The 16,942-nt window shown below is 40.6% G+C and overlaps 1 long non-coding RNA gene across 3 annotated transcripts; it reads right to left on the minus strand.

The window, feature by feature from the left end:
- Positions 1–2,619: 2,619 nt before the first annotated feature.
- On the minus strand, positions 2,620–13,434 carry LOC144327504 (uncharacterized). 3 transcript variants are annotated; one of them, XR_013392574.1, is made up of 5 exons: positions 13,297–13,431; positions 13,087–13,217; positions 12,386–12,542; positions 7,612–9,361; positions 2,620–5,659 (listed from the first exon to the last, which is right to left on the minus strand). It is a non-coding gene; the product is annotated as an uncharacterized LOC144327504 (long non-coding RNA). The 3 variants fall into 3 exon arrangements; XR_013392572.1 differs by having other exon boundaries at positions 13,087–13,434; XR_013392573.1 differs by having other exon boundaries at positions 7,904–9,361; positions 13,087–13,432.
- Positions 13,435–16,942: the final 3,508 nt, after the last annotated feature.

The raw sequence follows: 16,942 nt of genomic DNA on the forward strand, positions 1-16,942 counted from the left end.
TAAACACAGAAAATCCTTGAAATAAAATAACAAGGATTTCTTGTGTAAACGTATTTTTCTGACTGTTTGGAGGTGCCCTAGGAGTAACCGTGCCCCTTTGATAACAAGCTGCCCAGGTTTGCTTTAGCTTAAGTGGAGCAGTTCATCTGTTACCTAAGATGTTTTTCATTAAATCTGTCTTAAGAACAGTTCTTATATTTGGTTTAAGTGATAGCTATCTGATGACAGGAACCAGCCAACATGTGATAAGCTTGTTCCCTGTAGCTTGGCTAAACTGTTGGGTCTTTGCTGATAAGAGGCAGTGAACCAAGATGACTGATGAGAGCAGTTTGACATATTCATTGCTATCAAGCAATTATCAAGTGTGTAACGTAACAGGTGAACTTTCACAAGAGAGAAGGCGGGAGAGTGTTTGGTGTATTCAGGACATTTTAAGGTGCTGTTCAGCACCTTTCCTGTATAAATTCTGTGAAGGAAGTAATGATGTTACTGTAATGATGTTACTATAGGATATATGGGTTGCCATATGTCCGGGACACAGATGGTGCTGTGGTCTAAACCACTGAGCTTCTTGGGCTTGCTGATCAGAAGGTTGGTGGTTCAAACCCCCATGACGGAGTGAGCTCCTGTTGCTCTGTCCCAGCTCCTGCCAACCTAGCAGTTCAAAGGCATGGCAGTGCCAGTAGATAAATAGGTACTGCTACTGTGCTCTGGTTTCCGTCATGGTGTTCCGTTGTGCCAGAAGCGGTTTAGTCATACTGTCCACATGACCCGGAAAGCTGTCTGTGGACAAACGCCGGCTCTCTTGGCCTGAAAGCGAGATGAGCACCGTAACCCCATAGTTGCCTTTGACTGGACTTAACCATCCAGGGGTCCTTTACCTTTATATATATATATATATGGGTTGCCATATGTCCAGGAAAACCCAGATATATCTTTTTGGGGGCCAGCATACCCATCTGGGTGGATTTATACATTTTAAAGGAAATGTCTGGGTTGGGGGGGGTGGGCTCAGGCTTGGGCAGCTCAAGTTTGGAGTTAAGCTGCTCTGGATGCCACAGCTGCTGCGGGCCAGAGCCGGGGAAAGAGGTGAGGGGGTGAGGTGACCGTGGCCTCCTGCACCCCATGCCTCTTTCCCTGGCTCAGGTTGGCAGCAGCTTGGGCTGTCCTCTTTTTTTTGCTCTTCAAGGTATGTCAAAATATGTGTACGTGTGGGTGGATGTCTTTTTTCAGCCAGAACTTAGTTCCAGCACCTCTCAGGTGGGCACCATTGCTATTATATGAGAACAAGACAGGTGTTCATGGTGAGTTCCACCACCTCTTTTTCTTGAACATACACACACACATGTTGCTTTCAATGTGCTAGCTGCTATTGTTTTGTTGTATGTTTTTATTCACTTGTAAGCAGCTTTGAAAGATATAAGACCTTAAGCAAGTCCTACTGGGTCCGACCAAAGGCCCACCTAATTCAGAATCTAGTTTCCAGTGTACTTAATGCCTCCAGGAACTACCCAAGTCACGCACAAAGATAGCCCCTTCAGCATTTAAAATGCCACTTGAAGAGTGCATAGAACAGGAAGTCTCTATTCTACCATAATGACAGATGTTAAGGTGAATGAACTGGTTCAGCATCACAGGCTGCTTTAAAGCACCAGAAACTGCAAGCATCAGCTAGGGATGAATTGCAATGTGTCCCTGATGGAGGAGGAGGCAGGTAGGGTGGCAAATGGCAGCTCTGGAGATCCTGGGTGGGAGGTATTGAGAGGCATCCAGTGGCATGTAGAGACCTCCGGGACAATATTAAGTTGTACAATATACTGCAGATGTCAGATCGTGCTTTGAGAGCTTAAAAAAAATTCCAACAGCATATGTAAAACAAAGTATATAAAAAGCCAAGTTTTGTATTAAGCTTGTCTTTCATTGTTGATAACTATAAGAATACTTTGACATGACTGGGCAGCGATATGAACAACGTGGTCCTATCAGTTAGCCTTGAGACTATAAGAGTGTAGGAATGAAAGATCACAGGAGACGAGAGAGGCGGGTGCAACATGAGGCGTCTGGCCAGGGCGGACCCTGGGAGCCTGTTTTATTGAATATTGCAAGCATTGCCACAGGTGTGCTTGTCGCTGATTGGTTGATACATACATACGCAAAGAAACTTGTTGCTGATTGGTTAACATAAGCATAAGGCGGGAATTACATGTGAGAAATGGGGGTTACGTATGATCATTTATTATCGGTGGATTAAAGGCTGGGAATCGGCTGGGAATCGAAGGTAGAACTAGACAGGCATGAAGCCTCCTAATTAGATTGTAATGATGGATCATGGCATGAAACAATATAACAATCAAGTTCTGTAGATGTGGTCAGCTAGGCATGAAGAGCGGGTCATGTTGTTTTCCATGAGCTTAGGATGACTGAACAAGGAAAAGAATGTCCTGGTGTTTAGAACAGATCTGTACAGTGTGTGCAAAAGCAGGGAGAAGATTATAAACAAGACTTCCCAGAATGCAAGAGGAAAGGTGCAAGGCTTCCCCAAAATGCAGCAGTTTTGTGCAGTTTTGTGCAGAAGGAGAACTAGCAGTTATATGCAGAAAGAGGACTTCCCTTTATAAGAGCATATGCAACGAAGGACCGAATTATGAGTAATAAGAAGCATAACCCACAGATTTAAAAGCTATTACTATGTTTTTATTTTTGAACTATTACTGCTCTGAAGCAATTCCCCTGAATTTCAATTGCAGCCATCATTCTGTTCTTGAGACAGATTATTTTCACAGCCGCAGAGGCTTAAATGCATATCATTCTATTCGGTCAAATTCACTCCTCCTGTTAGTTTTATTTTATAGAATCTGTACTACTTTCCTTGGAGATATTGTAAGCTTAAGGAGGCATAACAGATCATAATCTCCTTTCCTATGGTGTCTTGTTTTATTATGGTGCGGGGTATCCCAAGGATCACAAGAGTGCCAGAACCTCATTACTATAATGACAATGATAAGATATCATTATCTTATTAAACATGAAGCTCTCTCTGTACCAGATCCCTTTTCTTTGTGGTGGTGATCTGAGGTCGATCAAGCAGTAAAATTAAACAGATAAAAATATTCATGGTTCAATGGCTTTATCACTGCAGTGTTGTCTTGCTTCTTACAGCATTACCCAGAACCCTCTGTTAAATTATCTGTGGGCCAAATGCGATGTTACTTTAACTGCATGGTTAGCAGCCGTGCCTGGAGTTTTATTCTCTTTAATACTTGGCTGGTTGATGGCTGTTTATTTATTTATTGGGGGGGGGGGGAGAGATTTTCATTGGGACCACAGCACATAGAGAGAAGAAGAAGAAGAAGAGTTTGGATTTGATATCCCGCTTTATCACTACCCAAATGAGTCTCAAAGCAGCTAACATTTTCCTTTCCCTTCCTCCCCCACAACAAACACTCTGTGAGGTGAGTGGGGCTGAGAGACTTCAAAGAAGTGTGACTAGCCCAAGGTCACCCAGCAGCTGCATGTGGAGGAGCGGAGACGCGAACGGGGAGGTTTAACTCTTCCCTCCCAGACTTAAATCACCTATAGACAACTTTTGTTGGGACAATAGCTTGGGAAGAAAGGGGTAAACCCCTGAACACTGCAATTCCAATGGAAATTAGGGAGCCTATTCCTGGTGTTAATGAAAATGAAAGTCCGTAGAATGCTGTTAGCCACACAATGACAGTAATGTCCAGTTTAGACCTTAGGGAGAAGGGCTGGGAAAGTTCTCTATTACTGAATAGTCTTATTCAGAATAAGGCAGTTTCTTGCTAAATTATTTGCTTTTAAGAAACTTCTAGGATTATATCCTAGGAGGATATAATTTAATTGTTGACTATTGTTACAGTAAAACAGTAACCAATGAATAAGAACAAAATAAAAACTCTGCTGGATCAGACTATAGACCTATCAAGTCTAGCATATGCTTATCTATTTCAGCAGCCACCCAGATGCCTGGAATAAACTCACAAACAGGAAATAAGGTCAGTAGCTCTTTCCTCCTGCTGTTTCTCAGCAACTGAGTGTTCTCAGGAATGCTGCCTGTGATCCTGGAGATAGCATACAGTGGTACCTCGGGTTACAGACCTTTCAGGTTACAGACTCTGCTAACCCAGAAATAGTACCTTGGGTTAAGAACTTTGCTTCAGGATGAGAACAGAAATTGTGCTCCAGTGGCACGGTGGCAGCAGGAGGCCCCATTAGCTAAAGTGGTGCTTCAGGTTAAGAACAGTTTCAGGTTAAGAATGGACCTCCAGAATGAATTAAGTTCTTAACCCGAGGTACCACTGTATAGCCATCATGGCTGTTGTTGTTCAGTCGTTTAGTCGTGTCCAACTTTTCATGACCCCATGGACCGGAGCATGCCAGACACTCCTGTCTTCCACTGCCTCCCACAGCTTGGTCAAACTCATGTTGGTAGCTTCAAGAACACTGTATAACCATCTCGTCCTCTGTCGTCCCCTTCTCCTTGTGTCCTCAATCTTTCCCAACATCAGGGTCTTTTCCAGGGAGTCTTCTCTTCTCATGATGTGGCCAAAGTATTGGAGCCTCAGCTTCAGGATCTGTCCTTCCAGTGAGCACTCAGGGCTGATTTCCTTAATAATTGATAGGTCTTATCTTCTTGCAGTCCATGGGACTCTCAAGTGTCTCCTCAAGCACCATGGATCTCCTCCTTCATGGATCACTGCCTTGTCGTGGCGAAGGGGCTTAAATAACTCAGAGAAGCTATGAACTATGCCGTGCAGGGCCACCCAAGATGGACAGGTCATAGTGCAGAGTTTTGACTAAACGTGATCCTCCTGGAGCAGGAACTGGTAAGCCACTCCAGTATCTCTGCCAAGAAAACTCAATGGACAAAGACAACAGCCATCATGGCTTGTAGCCATTACTATTCTTATCCTCTGCAAATGTGTGCAATCTTGTTCTTTTAAAGCCACTCAGGTTGACAGTGTGGAGATGTATTTCTTTCTACTGTCCTAAATCTCCCACCATTCAGCTTGAATGGATGAGCCAAGGTTCATATAGTATTATGACTCAGTGTCTAGCTCATTCCCAAGCAGAAATATCATGGTTTGGGAAGTTGGTTTCTGTTCAGTATTATCATCTTCCCTTTTCTTATTTCCTTGTGAACACTGAACTCACTGGCTGCACTATGGCAACTGCCATGCTCATTTTTCTTCAACGTTTTATAAATGGAGATACCTGTGTCTGCTACCTGGTCTCTTGGTAATCTCCATAAAGCAATGATCCTGTCCTTCCTCTTGACCCAGTGGCGATGTGGGCCATTGCTAAGGCAGGCACAAAATTACTCTGATATGCTTTCTTTATATGCTCCCTTCAATTTTGAAAAATGGAAAGTGTGAGTAAGTACTTTAGCCGAAAAGATCAAGCCCTGCATGGTATTAAATGGAGAATACATACCTCATAGAAGTGCCTTTCTTGCCAGTTAAGGAAAATTACTGAATATGTCTTTTGTGCAAAAATCTTTGTAAAAAATGCTCTTTATTCTGACCCATTGTCAATGTACATTCTTCAGTAGTACATAAGTGCTTTAGCTAGTTGCCTTATGCATTGTTATTTTTGTTGAACAGCAGCTCAGTCAATCACACCAAAGTCCTACATAAATCTGGAAAAGAAGGAAGTCAATTAAGTCAATTTTTGCATGCATATATTTTAAGCATTTCTCTTTCGCTGCCACTTTGAAAAAGATTGCACACGTTGCTGGATAATTCCTTTCCTCCTTTTAATGTTGTTAATTACTTAACGTGCTAAAGAGAGGGATGCTATTGGCTGTATTTCTGACACAACAACAAGATGACAGAACCTACTTGAAGATAGTTTTAGTTAGATAAAGTAAACCCTTGCTTAAACAATTCATAGCAATTTGTATTTTATAGTTCAGTCTCCAGTAGATATTAATCAAGATGGTGTGGAAGCAGGATACAGGGCACAACCACAACCATTTCCCCTCAGTTGAAAAGAAATGCAGGCATTTATAACCTCTCCCTGCTATATTACGGTAAAAAGAACTTGTATTTAAAAGTCCCATTCATTTCCAGCCAAGTATATATGTTTGCCCTAAAATATTTTTCAAAGTCTAATCCTATTATTTAAGGAGAGAGAGAGAGAATTGTCTTTCATTCATAATGACTTGAGGACAGATATACAGTTAAATAGAATGTATGTGCATCAAAGAGTCAGGATTATGCTCACCAATTTTCTAGTATTGTTTTTATAGATTGGATCTATGCTAGTTTTGTTCTGTGCACACAGGACCTCATTAAAATATGAAGTCTAAAATTAAGATCTCATTCTTGCGTTCATTTTACACAAGACTGTTTCTTTAGATCACAGAAAGAAATCACCTCATCTTAAAAATTCATTTTAAAAAATGAAGGCATGAGCATTTAATTTTTTTTTAGTTTAGTTTTCTTCCCCATATAGTTTGTGTGTGTTTAAAATAATCTGTGCAGAAATCAGACATCCAAATTATACCTAAAGAAAAAAACAATGTAATAAATGCACCCATGTAATAAATGCATTTAACTACTGTCATTTGTTGCAGTTTAATGTTGGTAACATATCCTTTCAAACTGTGGGGGAAGCCAATACAGTATTACCTCTTCCTATTAAGCTTGCACTATGATCTTAATGAACAGTCATTATAAGATCATATTGCTAAGTAGCACCTTAACTTAGTAATACTAATGCAATTATGTAAGCAGAGGTATCTGTTAAAAAGTAGATATACACATTTGAGTAGGAATGCAAAATGGAAGTGGCTTGCCATGATTATATTACTAAATGCTATGGAGGTTCTAGCAGAGTAACACAATTATGTTCATTTGCTGGTTCTTCATCCATATTAAGCTTAAATTAAGGCTACATCCTAAGTACTTGTTCTCAATGGATTTGATTTGATATTGGAAACTCATACAAGTGATTTCACATGTCTTGCTGCCTTTTAGTGAGATGAATGATGCTTGACTGAATGAAAGTTTACCACAGGTTTTCTAATCTGAAAAACATGAAAAAGAAAACCCACACCTTAACACAAAGTTAATGTTAAGATTTGAAATGGTTATGCAGTATACTGTTAGATGCCACCACAGTTTCAGAGTAGTGCTACAATCCAAGCACTTCCCCGGGGTTCATGTTTCCTTTAGAATGAGGTACTGCAGAGAGTAAGTTTCCATCTTACTGTCAGGTCAAGTAACTATGTGCAGGATTCCAGCCTCAAAAGCCTAGTTATGAGTTTTCTTACCCTGAAATTAAAGGGGTCACAAAGTGCCCCAGATTAATTGATGTGTAAATGGACATGTCAATTTGTGAAACAAGCAAAAGAAAAATCAAGGAAACAGAAACCAAAACACTGCCAAAATATCGAGCCCCTTGAAGATACCAAGTGATTTATTCAAAGCAAACTGCTCTTCTTGTAGGAGGCTAGGGCTCACTAATGACTTCTCAGGAGAATGGAATAAGCTAAATGGGGAATCCTTTTAGACCAGCCAGTAGTAAATTAGTTGTACCAGGATCATAATAGAGACTACATAGAATAGTCAGTGCTTGGCTAATTACCTTTCAGAATGAAGGTCATGTTGGAATTCACTTGCAAAGAATGATCATTAGGAAGTGTTGCTGAAGTAAAAAAAAAATAAAAAATCACCCTTGCTGTTTAAAGAGTTTTGATGCATGGGCTTTGCTTCCACAATTTTCGTGGGGTGTTGAGAAGTGCATAAGCCGCATCACCTTTGCCAATTCTCATGTCACTCTCTAAGTTGCAGATTACAGGAGCTATGGCATCCAGATCAGAGGCAGATGCAAAACTTACTGGTACATTGTGCTTTGTCAAAGAGACATTCTGTCTTACATTTTTGGTTGTGTGCCCAGCTGCACACAACATCAGGGTCTTTTCCAGGGAGTCTTCTCTTCTCATGAGGTGGCCAAAGTATTGGAGCCTCAGCTTTAGGATCTGTCCTTCCAGTGAGCACTCAGGGCTGATTTCCTTAAGAATGGAGAGGTTTGATCTTCTTGCAGTCCATGGGACTCTCAAGAGTCTCCTCCAGCACCATAATTCAAAAGCATCAATAGGGAGAAGAGTCGGTGGAAGAAGATTGGAAGAATTTAAAGACTATTTACAGAAATATTGCAAAATTAATGAATGTTAGAATGATGTTGGAATGAAGTTAAGTGGTTTTAGCAGCAATGTTATTAAGGTCTATGTAAAAATGGATTGTTAATAGATGGGAATTTGAAGTAATAATATACTAAGATAAAGGATTAAGATAAGAACAAAGAGGGAAAGGACTTGCTGAATTAATTAACTGAACTGGAATGCAAAAAAGGGAGGTGTGAGGAGGTCAGGGAAACAAGTGAACGAAAGACAAGATATGGAAAGACTGATTTTTTTTTCATTGTTATTCTATTTTTTCTGTTTTTTGTATTTTCTTTTTCTTTTTTTCTTTTTTGCATTATTGTAATTTTGTTTGAAACTTTAATAAATATTATTTTTTTAAAAAAAAATTCTTCGGCGATCAGCCTTCTTTATGGTTCAGTTCTCACTTCCATACATCACTAGACTGTGTGATAGAAGGATTTAAAAGAGGGTTAGACTAATTCACTGAGAAGCAGGTTATCAATGGCTACTAGCCATGATGGCTAAGCTCTGTCTCCACAGTTAGAGGCAGCAATGCTTCTGAATACCAGTTGTTGGAACCCACAGGAGGGGTGAGTGTTCCTGTGTTCAAATCCTGCTCGTGGGTTTCCCATGGGCATCTGTTTGGTCACTGTGAGAACAAGATGCTGGACTAGATGGGCCAATGGCCTGATCCAATGTTCTTGTTTTATGTTCTTATTGCTAATCCATCTGAAATTGCTCTGCTGGGGAAAACTCTAAGAATGACGTTCAAAGGGGAGCATTCCCTGCCTGCTAAACTTTGGTTGCTTTAATGCAGGCTTAATTCAATAAAAGTGAAACTTGTTAGTCCTAGGAGATTTTTTTCATTAATTTATGTATTAAACTCTTAACACTGTAAATGAGAGTGATTTTCACATCCAAACCTGCAAGGTTGGGTGACTTTAGCACATTAGCTACATAAAATCCTTTTTGCAAAGAGATGAATATGCCACTGTTTCTCTACTGTCACCTTAACATTGTAAAATTTCACAATTGTTTTGTTCCCAAGAACATTGCATACAGTGCACATTTGCTTTCAAGCTTGCATTCCCATCCCCTAGTAGTGCTCTTCAATTATGATTTATTTTTTGCGTAACTTCAAGCAAGAATCAAGCACTAGGCTGAATGATGATCCACTTCAACATTTCACACCTGAAAAACAGAGAGACTTTAGTGTGCTTGTAATGTATTGTCACTATTCTCACACCAAAGGGGATCTCTGCCTTAGCATTCTTCCCCCACCTCCCCACTTGTTCATTTCATCTGCAATAGCCTGCCCTGCAGGATTTTTAGGAGGCTTTTTGGCAATTTCCTCCTTTAAAAATCCAAAACTTTAGGATGTACCAAATTCATCCAATTTGGGTTGATCTGGGATTCAGCAGGAGCAAGTTGAGGCAGCTCTGGATCACTCCAGGTCAGATCAGGTCCACCTGGAATGAGCCGGGACTGTCAAAAGGAGTGAGGGGGAGACATCTGCCTGTGTGTGTCCCCTTCTTCTCCCCAACCACGTGTCGAATTGGGCTTTTAATTAGGACCCCTGATTCAGTTTGGGGCCCAGATCCAGGTTAAGGCAGCCCTGCATCTTCCTGCATTAGACTGGATCAGGGCTGCTCAGAAACACTGGCTTGGGCCCCAAATTAGGTTGGGGGCAGCATTAAGAATAATTGGACACTGGTCCTTAGATGTTTGGGATGTTGGTTTATTCTGAGTCCATTCAATGGTCCACCTAGTTCAGTATTGTCTATACTATTTGGCCACAAGTCTCAAGTATTTTAGGCAGGGGATATTCCCAGATTGACCTGGAGATGCCAGAAATGGAACCTAGGCCTTCTGCATGCAAAGCAGATGTTCTACCAGTGAACTTCAGTCCTTCCTTCAAAATGTTAGATTCCAGTTAAGAGGTTTTTATTTGCTGTGAGTGTTTTTCAGCACCCCAAACTTAGGAGCTTCGAGGAAGACACTCCTCTTTGAGGCTCACAGTGAGCAGATAATACATTGCCTGCATGTCCTTGTGAGGAAGCCAAACAATGTAGCACTCATCACAGGTCAATGTCTTCCTTGCCAGTGAATAGGCATGTGGGAAAGGCTTTATGCCTTCTCTGCAAGCAGAATCTAAGTGGTGTGGAGACACTGTGGATCTGGTCTCTTGGCCGTGGCATGGGTGCTGTGTACTGGGGTGGTGAGGGGTGTGAAACAGGGTGGCAGTGATATTGGGTGGCAGAGCCAATCTGGCAGTTCTACCAGTGCACCCAAACTTCCCTGACCATACTGCCCCCTGCAGTGCCTTTTCATCATGTGGCAGTGCTGTGTCTCCCTGCTGGCCATTCCGGGTGGTGGTGGTGTGTGTGTGTGTGTGTGTGTGTGTGTGTGTGTAGAAGAGAGTGGTGCTGTGAGCAGGGCTTTGTGTTTATATGTGTGTAAGACAGTGAAAGTAATAAACTTATTCTGTAAAACTCTATCCAACCTGTATTTGCAATTTATTAATGCTGTGATTAATGCCCCCCCCCCTCGCCCAGTCTTCTTTTCAAACTCATCAGAACATATACATCTATGTCAGGGCTTGGCAGACATTTTCCGCCTGAGAATTCCTTTTCTTTCTCCTCACCCCTTCCGTCTCTCTTTTACACTGGAAGCTGAACAGGCCTCCAGCCATGTTACCACCTGTTAGGGAAAAGGTTCGGAGCTGCAGAACAACACACATTATCTGAAAATTACTCTATGGTGAGTACTTTCTTTCATCTGGCACTATGATCGATTCAAATGGGGAAGGCTGGAAGAGAGCATTTCTGCTTAAATGCAATATTTTGGTTCCTGGGTTCCAATTAGCACATGCACCCCTGAGACATATGACATTAAATGGGCTAGATGAAATAGTTGTACTTTGGCTGGCAACTGGAAGTCTGCATCTCTAATTCATTTCATAGATTTTTGCTTGCAGCAGTAAGCTCTGCCTATGTTGTTGTATATGTGAACCTGTTAAATAGGGGTTTGCTTTGAGGATAACAATCACAAAGTAGAAGTGGGGAGCTCCATTCAGTCCCCTCTCCACATCCCAGAAAGGTGATCAGCCCTTTTATAGCTGACTATACTGGTTATCTGTTTCACAAGTATATGTGCTGATCTAATTGTAGGAGGGACTCCATTATCAAACACATTGCTCATCAAGAGTCTGATGAATGGGATAGCTTTGGTTTCTCTCTTTTTCTTAATTTCCCAGTTCATCCCATTTCCATTTCAATTTGCATTTTTTTCTTTAAAAGGTCTGCATGAATATTTGAATGCCTTTACATCCACATTCCTCCTAATATGTGCATTTTCTATATGTAATGTGCCCTATGCACACTTTTTCAGGGGGTGGGGTCAAGGAAATTTGCCTAGTGTAACTTTTATGTGCTATTAACGTTTGCATTTTTGTGTATGCTTTCTGTTTGAAGAACTGCAACTCAAAAATTTGGAGAAGTGCACATTTTGAAGGATTACAGTTTTTCAGTTCGCTCTTTGGTTCCAGAAATGCAAATTAGGTAAATTCACACTAAAGTGCAAACTGAACAAAATTACCCCCCATCCTTCTGTCCATCAACACCTACGGATGAAGCATATGTATGACAAGCAGTCTCTTAAGGAACACCATTTCTAGATTGAAATGATCACTTTTAACTTCTCTCTCATTTGTGTGATTGATTGTCCCCCCTCAGCAAAACTACATTAATAAGATATCATTAAAAATGCTGGCTTAGCTGGGCAAACTCCATTTTCCTATCATGTTTGCATTATTTGTTCCAAGAATATAATTCTTGAAAATGAGTACACAAGAAGGCCAAAGCTCAGTCATTTAAAAATATGCTTTACATACAGAAAGTCCCAGATTCAATCCCTGGGACAACTCCAGAATAGGAATGGGAGAGACTCCTGTGTGAAATTCTGGAGAGGAACTGGCTATTCATGTAGACAATACTGAGCTGGTTGGACCAACCGTTTGACTCAGCATACACCAACTTTCCATGTTCTTAACCCAGGCACGATCCTGGTCAAAAGTTTCCTCCTCCAGTCAGAAGGCTAATCCCAGATACATGCCCACTGCCTGAACCAAAGCCTACCTACACCTGTAATCAATGAAGTTGTGGCCAATTTTTAACCCCACAAATTAGCCTCATTGATTTGTAACCCTGTCAATACCTCAATCTTCCATCCATGAGGAGCATGCTACGCATGGGCCTGCAATGATGTCAACATTAAATGGCGTCATCAACCAGCATTCAAAATTCATACAGCAATCAAGTCTTCTAAAAAGGTCTATGTTGGTTTGATGAACGCTGTTCTTAGGGATTATTGTCTATATAAGAAAAAAAAAAATACAACTCATCCATCAGTAGTTGAGACCAATTCTGTTCATCCATCAGGCACCCAAACTCAGTCAATTTGTCCCTCGGAGCAAAATCCCATCCCCTTGTGTAGCACTGAGCAAATGAGTTATGATTCTTCCATATATGAGCAATTGCTAAATGTGCTGCCAACAGCGACAAAACATACTATATCCTAAGTCACTAATTCACACCCTCAAAATAAAGTAAGAATTGCTGAACGGTTTTTCTGTCAATCTTTTCATTCCCAGAAAGTCTTTAGCTCATCCACATTATTGCCCTGTCTCCCATAGGCCATCCACAGACACACTTCTCCTTGACTGACCTAACACCAGAAGGCAAGGAGGACATGAGAGGGAGCAGCAATTGCCACCTTCTATTTCTATCAAAGAGGATGTAAGTGTCTCTGAATCTGGAATTACTGTTATCTTCTGAAGTATTTCCACCCCAACCACCACACACACACACACACACACACACACACACAATGCCCCAAATAAGTTTGTCTCTACTTACAGTGGAAAAGATATGATGGCCAAAGAGATTTGCCTCAGGGAGCTTTCAGACTGGCTGTTTATTGGGCGTTCATCTCAATATGTTCATGCAGAGGTTACATGACTTTGACAGCTAGTGGTTGTTATCCCGCACTTTGCAAAAAGGAAAAGAAGAAGTGATGAGATAAGGTTGCAAAATGCAGCAGTTAGGTTGCTTTGCAGGGTGACCTACCAATCATCAGCATATATCACCACTGCAGAAAGAATTGCACTGTCTGCCTATATGCAGCCGGGCCAAGTTTAAGGACTTGATCTTAGTTTATAAAGCTCTGAAAAACTTAGGACCAGGTTATCTTTGTGGGCTTCTTGCCACAGAGGCTCCTGTCTAATCTTAACATCCAGCAGATGAGGCCTTGCTAGTGGTGCCATATGTTAAGCGTAAAGCTGCAGGCGATAGGGGATGATTGCACCAACTTTGTGGAACTCTATTCTGTTGACAGTTAGATAGGCAATGATTCCCTGTTTGCTGATGCCTATGGAAGCCTTTTTTATTTACTCAGGCTCTTGTCTGCTGGATCGTTGTTAGTTTTGCCTGTGGCAGCTGACACTATTTATAATGAAGAGAGTTTATGTGTTGCCTAGCTTTGTCACGATGCTTTCAATGCATTTGTATATTTTGTTCACGGCTGTTTTATAAACAAGTGGTCTATACATTTGCATATACATGAATAAAAATGAAATTGTATCTAGGCTCCTATAGTATACAAATTCTGTGAACAGCTACCTGAAATCGTCACATAAAAAAAAGGATAAGTAACATAGTTTGTTTTATATATTGGTGGGGACTTGCAACAAACTAGCTCAGTGTGGAGTGCTTCTGTTAAGGCTGTTTACATAATTTCAATTTGCCTTCCCCTCAATCCTCTCCCCTCTCCCCATAACAGTTAGTCAAAATGCCATGCCATTAACCATTGAAGTTTGGGGTATGTGTGTGTTGAAAACAATGGTGCTCAATCTCATGTATGCTGAAATCTTTGATTTCTCATTTGATTTCTATTGGCAGCCCCCCCCCCAACTTCGTCTTTGAGAAAATTTTAAAATAACTTCTCAGTGTGAACTAGGAAACAACCTATCCATACAAAGAGATTGTTCTTTCTACCCTTTCTATATTTCTTTCCAGCAACTCCATGCAATTTCTCCTTCTACCCAGCTGATACCCAAAAGATAGCTCAGCTGGTTACAGCTTAGTGGTGATAACGCCAAAGTTGCAGGTTCAATCCCCATATGGGACAGCTGCATATTCCTGCATTGCAGGGGGGATGGACTAGATGATTCTCAGGGTCCCTTCCAACTCTACAGTTCTATGATTCTATGTTTTTTCTCAATAATCTATTCTATGCCATTAGGTTCCTATGGGTCTGTTTGGTGTTCCTGTCCTTCTTGCCTGCCCCTTAAGGTTTTTTCTAAAGTTCATTTTTTTAGAATTGGTAAACCTCCCCAAGGCTGCTTATAAATCTGTTTTGTGGGTGGGGCTTTTTTGGCTCACACACCTGGGATGACTTGAATCAGTGTTATAAGGGATCATGATTGTGTGTGTGTGTGTGTGAAATTAATGGAATTTGAAATATGTCTTGATGAATTGACAGTTTTATAGGAACCCTATAACAATTAATTAACATTTAAATAAATGAAAAAAATAACAGCCCATTAGTCATTTGATGAAACTGGCCCTTATTCAAAGTAATTTAGTAATGATTAGGACAGCCAATTCAGCTAATAAAACTGCAAGATGATAGATGAAATTTAGTGTTAATTTAATAAAACCAGGGGGATAACATGTGCATATCCCAAATATTATTGACTGAAAAGTTGCAATCTAGTATTTCTCATGTTTTATTTTGCAGTGTTTTCATTTGCTTTAAATTGTGTATATTGTGCGCGCGTGTGTGTTTCTGTTTTAAAAGCTGCTTTGAGATCCAGAAGAGGTGAAAAGTAGTGTATAAATGTTTAAACAAATACACATTAACTTTACAAACCAAATCATAAAACGATTCCCCCTTTAGAAAAATAATCATATTACTGTTCTGTGACATTATTCTGCTTTCAAACACATGGCATGCCTGTAGAAGGTTAGTCCATTGGGACTAACTGGCCTACTGCCAGACATGTAGTCCTCAAGAACCTAGAAAGGCAGGCAGAGGCCCCTGAACCCAATGCTGAGGATACACTTCAGGGACCCTCTGACACCTGATAAAGAATCCCTCAAACTGTCAGAGGAAGAAGTGGAGCCTCCACCATCACAGGTGCTGGCGCCAAAAGCTTTGCATCCATGCTGAAGAACGATGACACAATATACATCCACAGATCCAGCAATTCCTAATATGTCTTCGCTGCCAGCAGCTGTAGATGTGGTGTGAGTAAGATATTCAGAGAATATAAGGCCTCCTTCATTAGCCTTGCCATTGTTGGAAACAACATGGGGTCTGCTTCTAGGTCTCCCCACCTTTGCTGAACTCCCGGTGATACTGATTTTGGACTGTTTCCTGGCCTTGTTTCTGGATCATGTTTTAAATACAACCCAGAGCCACTGTAATTCCCAATAGCCCCAGCTAGCACAGCTAACAGAATCTGTAGCCTAGAACATTTAGGGGATGACATGGTGAAGAAAGATGATGTAGAGTAAGCAAACTTTCCAGATACAGGCAACTCCCAATTTATGCAGGGATTACATTTCAATATGCACAGTCATGCACATATCGGCCATGCCTAAAACGGTTACTGTCTGTATACAGATGCCACCAAAGCAGTGAGTGAGAGAAACAGCCCTTTGTTAGTTTCTAAATGGCATCCCTGAAAAGGAAGAGTTGGAAGGAATGATTTGAGAATTTTAGTCATGAGGGTCTTGCAATAGTTCTGAAGAATAAAGCTTTTGAGGAGGGATGTAAAGATGACTAGAGTTCATGGGCAGCAAAGGGGCACAGTTCATTCAATAAGGGACTTCTACACAACAATGTGAGATTCTAAAACAGAATTTTCCAGACTTTGCCTTAGTGGTACTAGTGAGTGGATGAGCTGTTTGTTTGCTGGTTCAAGGATTGTGATTTTAAGGTGCAGATGGTTGAATTGACTATAACAGCCGTTTACTGCTCCTGCACTCTCCAGAGCTTTAAGTTCAAATTGCACCTATAAAAATGGGTAATTAGTCCTTTCTGCTTTATAACTGTTAGGGGGAAAGGAGCAGTTTCTGTTAACTACCACCTCGACACCACTCCACCTTAAATATCATAGGTTCCAATCCTTTCCTTGGGCCTTCAAATACCAAATAGAGTATTCAAGAGAAGGTAGAAAATGTCACCTTCCCAAATATTATGAAATGTTAATTATGTCTTTTCACTTTAATTTATCAAGGGAATTAAATGAAAGATATTAATATCATTCTTAGGAAATTATGTGGCGGAGACAAGGTTAATTCCAGTATCATCTGTACTAATAAAAGAAATAGGACATGGAAGAAAGCAAAATTAATGTGCAATGGAATTGTTAACAGCATGTGCTCTTTCAATAATTACCAATATGCATGTTTTTATTACTGTTCTAAGTTTTAACAGTTTGTAACTAGAAGCTTAAGTTTCCAAACTCAGTGTCTGTTTATAGATGCCCCCTGACGCTATCCTTCAGGGTTCAGTCAACTGAGGCCACAGCACAATATGAACTTGATTCAACACTTCAGCACTAAATATGAGAGGTCTTTTGCTGGTGCTGAGGATCTTACTGCCAGATATCATGATCTTAAATAAACTGACTCAAATGTGTTGTGAAACATGGAAAATTTATTTCTTAAAAAGGAGTATTTTTAAAATAAAAATGAGGCTTTAATA

This window comes from Podarcis muralis, chromosome 4, assembly GCF_964188315.1.
Source record: "Podarcis muralis chromosome 4, rPodMur119.hap1.1, whole genome shotgun sequence".
Lineage (NCBI taxonomy): Eukaryota > Metazoa > Chordata > Lepidosauria > Squamata > Lacertidae > Podarcis > Podarcis muralis.